The sequence below is a fragment of the Pantherophis guttatus genome, chromosome 10, assembly GCF_059756535.1.
Source record: "Pantherophis guttatus breed Tessera chromosome 10, ASM5975653v1, whole genome shotgun sequence".
NCBI classification, from domain to species: domain Eukaryota; kingdom Metazoa; phylum Chordata; class Lepidosauria; order Squamata; family Colubridae; genus Pantherophis; species Pantherophis guttatus.
The window spans coordinates 25,925,744-25,932,872 of record NC_142072.1 but is presented as its reverse complement, the minus strand read 5'-3'; the positions used below and the strand labels follow the sequence as shown (position 1 = coordinate 25,932,872).

Here is a 7,129-nt window from a genome sequence, read left to right as displayed (position 1 = left end):
CAGCTTCTCCACCATTCCTCTCCCACCCGGTAACCCCCCCCCCTTTTTAACAAATGCTGAGGACAATGGCAGTCAAAAGCAAAGCTCTTCTTTGTTGCAAAGTATTATAGTCTTCATCTATCTATATCACCCTTTCTTTAAGTTCTATATATAGATCAATGTATCTCCTGGCTAATCTCTTTACATTTGTAAAGCTATTAAATTAATTAATGCAAATGAAAATGGAATTGTGAGTTGGTCCCTGAAGGGTGCGCAATCATTTGACATTTATTTGGAGAGGAAATCTGCTGGTGCAAGCAATTTTTTTTATTTTGAAGACTGCTAGTTCTGATAAGTTTGTTGGTGGAGCCACTTCATTCAGGTCTAGTGTGCTTTGTCCAGGCAGATCATTGTGCAAACAATCTGGAATCTAATGTACTTCTCTGAGAGATCAAAGTTGCTTGTAAGAACATATTTGATTTTATTTGTAGGCTTTACATTTCATGCTTCTGCTCAACAAACACTTGGGGCAGCGCACTGGACGGAAACATCTAGGAAGAAAGATAGTAAAAACGTTAAGATGAAGGTGCAACCACAGAATCCTTTGTGTTCCCTGCTCTTATTTTGTCCCAAAGCATCAACCTTTGAAATATGCTGGGCCAAGCAGGAGAGAGAAAGAGACTGGCCCATGTTCTCCTGATGAGTGGGATGGGCTTGGATCCAAGTGTCCCCATCCTGAGTCCAACCCTTTAATCACTCTACTACACTGGCCTTCACTAGGACTATTGTTAGTCTGTTAGTCTTCCTGTTGTTAGTCTCTCTAACCCCCATACCTTTTACCTTAATCTGTCTACTGTGGATCTTTCACGTTTCTTAAGAGGTCCCTAAGGGGGCGTGCATAAGCGCACCAGTGTGCCTACCGTCCCTGTCCTACTGGCCCCATTTACATGTACTCATTTTATGTGTTTATGGCTCTTCAGCCGAAGAGGTTGTAGAAAAAAGAATGCCTTTAAAAGCCTCTGGCGATCCCAGATGAGTTGCCTGATCGTCAGAGACTCCTGAAAGCATTTTTTTCTGCAACCTCTTAAGGTTGTAGAAAAGGTGCTTTTAAAAGTAAAAAAAAAAAAAAAAGTTGGCCACGTCCACCCAGTCACATTACCCCCACCAAGCCACGCCCACAGAACCGGTAGTAAAAATTTTTAGAACCCACCCCTGACGTACAATGACAATAAAGTTATTATTATTATTATTATTATTGTTAAGTTAGTCACACAGTTAGCCTTCCCCATTGACTTTGCTTGTCAAAAAGTCACAAAAAATGACCACTTGACCCAGGAGACTGCAACCGTCATACGTATGAATCAATTGCCAAGCATCTGAATTTTTATCATGTAACCCTGGGATGCTGCAATGGTCATAAGGGTGAAAAATGTTCGTAGGTCACTTGTTTTAGTGTTGATGTAACTTCGAATGGTCACTAAATGAACTGTGGTAAGTTGAGGTCTACCTACATTGGGATTTACAATGCACAGTGTTTTTTATATGTTTTACCCTCAAAATGCCAGGAAAACATGATGCCACCTTTTGGCAATCACAGTAAGAGTCATGGTAGGCATAGACATGAATTCAGGGGCTGTTGCTCCATCTGCCATACAGGGGGTACCAGGAGGCAGACACAGAATTTCTAATTCTTCTTTGCAAACAGGAGTCTTTATTTCAGGTGGTTGTGCTGGCACCCCAAAGCTAAGATTACAGTGAGGTCATCTTTCCTGCTTTGTATACTGGGGGCATCGGTATTGGTGGTGAGGGGTAGGGGAGAGGGGATGGTTCCACATGAGCATTGGGCGAGCACAAATGGAGCTATGCACTCAATTGCAAGTGCCCACTGCTATGGCAATTGTGCATGCATACTCACCCACTGCTTGCGCAGCCCAGTTCCAAATAGGCCGCATCCTGGTACTGTGTCATGAACCAGGAGTTGGGGACCCCTGTCATAACTGATTCCTGGTGTTTCTATGGAGAAATGCTGTCTCAGTTGTCCTGTCTCTTACTGGAAAGTCTTAGACTATTATGATGCCTTTCCAACATGGCCACCTGTGGCATGACAAGCTATGGATACTCACAAGTGAAGAAAGGAGACAAGATGTGGGAGAAGAATGGGGAGTCACTAGTGTTCAAAATCAGAAGAAAAAAAGACTAAGGATGTACAGACGGATGCCATGATCTCAGAATCCCTTCTGGGCAACTCCTCCAGAAGTTCTGTATTAGTCAAATAAAGACACTCGACATTTTCAAGACTTTTTGACTGAACAGGAGTTTCCATATTTACCTTGCATTTCCCCTTAAGAAATATGCTGCTGCTAACTTGCCTAGAAGGCAGCATGTCTATGGATATTTTCAGTCATTCGGGTCATGGTTGCCACAAAGGTGCTTTTTCAAAAGGCAACTAGACTTTGTTTTTCCTTGAAGATGTTTTGCTTCTCATCCAAGAAGCTTCTTCGGTTCTCACTGAACTAAAGAAGCTTCTTGGGTGAGAAGCGAAATGCCTTCAAGGAAAAACAAAGTCTTGGAGATATGCCCACCATTCAAGTTCTATTCCTTCCTCGAACAAATTTTTCCTAGATTTCAATTCTCCTCTTTCATTTAATATATCATTGTAAGTGATTACTCTTCCTAATTTAATAAAATTTGGATGTGTGAACATCTCCAAAATCGATAGCCAATTTGGGATTTCCATATAGTTACCTTGCTTAGTTTTAACTCAGACATCTAGTAGTGCTCGTCTGATAAAGTGCTTCTGGAAATATTGGTGGGTCTTATATTTCTCTTCCCAGAGGAGAGCATGCCACCCTATATGCATTTTGTGGCCTTCCAGTGTTAACAGCCTCCTATTTTTTAGAAGTATCCAATATCTCACCCAAAGTCCAGTTGTCTTTTGAAAAAGCACCTTTGGGACTAGAAGGCAACAGAGCTCCATCCTCACTTCCTATTTCCCTTCAGGGAGAGACTCCCTTTTTTGTATTGACAAGGCACGATTTTCTCACAGTTCTTTCAAAATGAGAGATGAATTCCTGGCTGTTAAATGAGCCTGTCTGAGGGAGATGTTATTGCCTCGAGGATTTCTCATTTTCCCCAACTCAGCTTCGTGGGACCTGGCAGATATTTTTGGCAAGGATGAGCTCATCAAAAAGGAATGTAGGTATCTTCTGATAGGATAATAAGCCTAAAGAGCTGATTAGGTGCAATGGAAACTGTGTCAGTTTCATGTCAGCGAAGAGAATGTGGCCGAGTTGTGAATTAATCTTTGACTGACAGTTTGGGATTACAGGCTGACAGCTGATCAATCACTAGAGGTGATGGGAGAGGGGAAATCTTCCCTTATCACAGCCCAACACTGTTACTGAGGGAACCTTATACACGGGGAAGGAGGAGAAGAAAATGATTGCTGGCAGATAAGCGAATGGCATACAGACTCCAAAAGGGCGCAAAAGATCTGAAGAAGTATAGAAAGGCCACCTTAAGAAAGTGGGATGACCCAGATTCTGATGGATGATGCCCATATCTTCCTGGTTTGCATTTGTGGCACATGTTTAGATTGTTGTAGTTTATTTGCTGATGGGGACACTGAGAGAAGTGTTACAATTTGGGACAAAGAGGTGGGCCACTAACCGGATGCATGTTGTCCTCCAACTTCACTGTTGCTGGAGTTGCAGAAAAAGATTCTGGAGTTATCCGGAGGGCATGTTCCTTTATGGTTGCTTCCATGGTATTGGAGTTTGTAAAAGAATCTGAAATACAGGAAAGTTGAAAGTATTGACTAGGTAACAAGAGAAATCCAGGCTCTTAACTGTGTTTATAGAATTGAGTGCTTTATATTAAGAACCAATGGTGGAGATTAATGTTGGCTATTGTAAGACTTTACAGTAGATACTGCAATAAATTTCAATTCTCTAAGAATTCAGCCCTGTTCAGTAGCTGGCTAACAGCACAAACACAGTTTAGAGAAATTACTTTAGTACAGACAAAGAAGAAGTCACATATACACAAAACCTCTGCCCAGAACAACACAGGAATCTATCTATCTATCTATCTATCTATCTATCTATCTATCTATCTATCTATCTATCTATCTATCTATCTATCTATCTATCTATCTATCATGCTGAATAGGTAAGTCCTGACCACAAACTGGAAAGTTTTTCATATAAAGACAGACCTAATATCAGGATAAATGGTAACTAGAACATATTATTTTCTGATTATTTCTGCAAAAAGAATTCCAGCCCACTCTATCATGTATTCTCCTGGGAACTGGGAAGGTACAAATGGAAAGAAAGAAGATGACACTCTTTTCCCTGGAGCATAAGAAAATTGTGTCTCCACTGCAATTTTTTAAGATAATATTTCTATTCTATTTTTCTGATTATTTAGATAGCTGGGGAAGTAGACAAAAGATGAAAGTTTAACATGCTACTAACTTCTTAAAAGCTACCAGGAAAAAGATAACAATAGAAAGTATTCATTCATTAACCTCAATTCAGTTTTATTCAGTCTTCACCTCTGCACATGTGTTGGACAATAGTTCCCAGAAATTCCAATTACAAAGACTATCATGCACACATAACTAGTGAGTTAGGGCTATGGAAAGCTACTTAGATATTAGAACTTGTATTGGTATGAATGTGCAACTGAAAGCTTTCATGATACTTATTTTATTTTAGATTTTGTATCCCTTTATTATTTTTTATAAATAACTCAAGATGGCAAGCATACTAACACTCAGAAGAGGAACTTATGAAATTTGCAGATAACACCATGCTGGCAGGAATAGTTCCAAAAGATTGGCTCAAGATACAGAAAGATTTCGACAGAGTTGAACACAATGGTGAAAAAAGAGGTTTTTAAGAAGAGATTGGATAACTCTTTGTCTGAAATGGTATAGGATTTCCTGCCTGAGCAGGAAGTTGGACGAGAAGGCCTCAAAGGTCCCTTCCAACTTTGTAATTCCCCGCAAGAACAATCTAGTAGGGTGGGTTAAGCAGAGAAATAGGGACTGGCCCAAAGACACCTATCTGTCTCATCTATCAGTGAGGACTAGAACTCACTGTCTCCTAGTTTCTAGCTTGATGCTTTAATCACTGGACCAAACTGGCTGCCCAAGGATATTACCTGCCCCATGACCAGTACTTTAGGAATTAGGACCAAGCATTATCCAGTATTTTGGTTCTTGGAGTAGGAAAATTAAATCTTGGAAAAATGGAACCATTGGACAATTGTGTCTCTAATATAATTTTCAACATCATTTAATCATCTTCATTCAAGTTAATCCAGTTAAAAATCCAGATATAATATCTAATCTTAAATAAATAACCAAATCTTCCTGGCAGGTATTTCTAAAAAAAACCTCTTATCACAATAGCATTAAAAATCTTGTTTAATTCTTATTGAGAAAGAGTGATTGTTAATTCAGTACATAACTGTTTCTATTTTAATTATCTCTGCATTGAAGATTATATATTGTTCTGTTTTGCCTTGAATTGTGTGTTATATTGAATATTTCCAATATTTAGGTTTCGATGATGTAGATAGCCAAAATGTCACCAAAAGAAATAGAAAGAGAAATGAGCAAGATTAGTTCTTTCCCTAATCTTGCTCATTTCTCTTAACATAAAAAATGTTAAGAAGAAACTCTCAGATCAGTGAAACAGTTCAACAAGAGGTTAGCAAGTTAGAACATCAACTGGGTTTTGAGTGTGAATCTGTGCACGTGAAATACAAAACAGAAGGCCATATGGTAAACCCTTGATTTAACAGAGTAATGAGAAGAAGACTCTGTCAGACCCATATTTTCATTAAATGGACAAATGAGAGGCAAGTTAAGGATATTTTATGCCTATGAAAAACAATGAATAAATTTTGTCTGATGCATCCAAAGTCCACTAAATCAGGTAAACCGGGGACTTTGTAACACCATAACAGAATTGGAAGGGTCTTTGGAGGTCTTCTAATTCAGTGTAGTCCATTCTATCCCTCTGTTAATGCAGCCTAGGACTGTGTTGGCTTTTTTGGCAGCTGAAGCACACTGCTGGCTTGTATTTAAGTGGTTGTTCACTAGGACTCCTAGATCTCTTTTGCAGTTACTGCTATTGAGCCAGGTACCACCTATTTTATACCTGTACATTTGGTTTTTCTTCCCTAACTATAAAATCTTACTTCTCTCACCATTAAATTTCATTTTTTTTAAGCTAAGGCCCAGGGTTCAAGTCTATCAAGATCCTTATCTTTTGGGATGTTGGCTATTCCCACCAGCTTAATGTCATCTGCAAATTTGATGAGTTTCCTTTCTATCCCCTCATCTAAACCATTTATGAAGATGTTGACAAGTACTGGCCTAAGACAGAACTTTGTGGTACCCTCACTACATACATCCCTCCATGTACAAGTAGTTCCATTGAGGATTATAGATTGAGTTTATTATAACTGAAATTCTGAGTCACTGCTTGGTGCAATCTTTGGTTGTAGATTGCACTCATTTTTATGACATACGGTAATTTTTGCAGTTTTGGCTTATACCAATATCTTCCTATTCTCCAATCATGGTATAAAACAGTGTATAGAAGCAAGGTGAGACATTGCTGCCCTGGAAAATCCAGAGGTTTACCATTAGTTACTAAGAGACCAAGGCAATGGCTATTGTATTTTAGGTGGTATATGACTGCTTTAGATCAGGTCCAGATCATGGTTAGTAGTTAGGAGAAATATAGGATATGCATGTTTAAATACACATTTTCTTTTTTATATAATTTCACCTATCTATCTATCTATCTATCTGTCTATCTGTTGGAAGAAAAAAAGAAGCCTTTCCCTTTAGGGATTGTTGGAAGGCAGAGTTTCAAAACTCCCGGCTGGGAGATTACTTCGAAATGATTGGAGGTCAGCTGCTTGAGAGCAGAATTAGTTTATTGTTTATAGGAAAGCAGGCAAGAAACAAATACATGCACAGCATTCCAAGGCTAGCCTATTTGAACTGTAAGAAAAACCCTTTTTTATATCCTAAAAGGTCTTTTGATTTTCGATGTGACCCTTTAAAGTCTTTTGAAATTCTTTTGATTTGCCATGCGAATCCTTTGATTTGTGTGTGTGATTGTTT

At 39.0% G+C, this 7,129-nt stretch overlaps 1 long non-coding RNA gene across 1 annotated transcript; it reads right to left on the bottom strand.

Annotated features, from left to right (window-relative positions):
* Positions 1 to 287: 287 nt before the first annotated feature.
* On the bottom strand, positions 288 to 3,933 carry LOC132711767 (uncharacterized). Its single transcript, XR_009622502.2, has 2 exons — positions 3,649 to 3,933; positions 288 to 530 (listed from the first exon to the last, which is right to left on the bottom strand). It is a non-coding gene; the product is annotated as an uncharacterized LOC132711767 (long non-coding RNA).
* Positions 3,934 to 7,129: the final 3,196 nt, after the last annotated feature.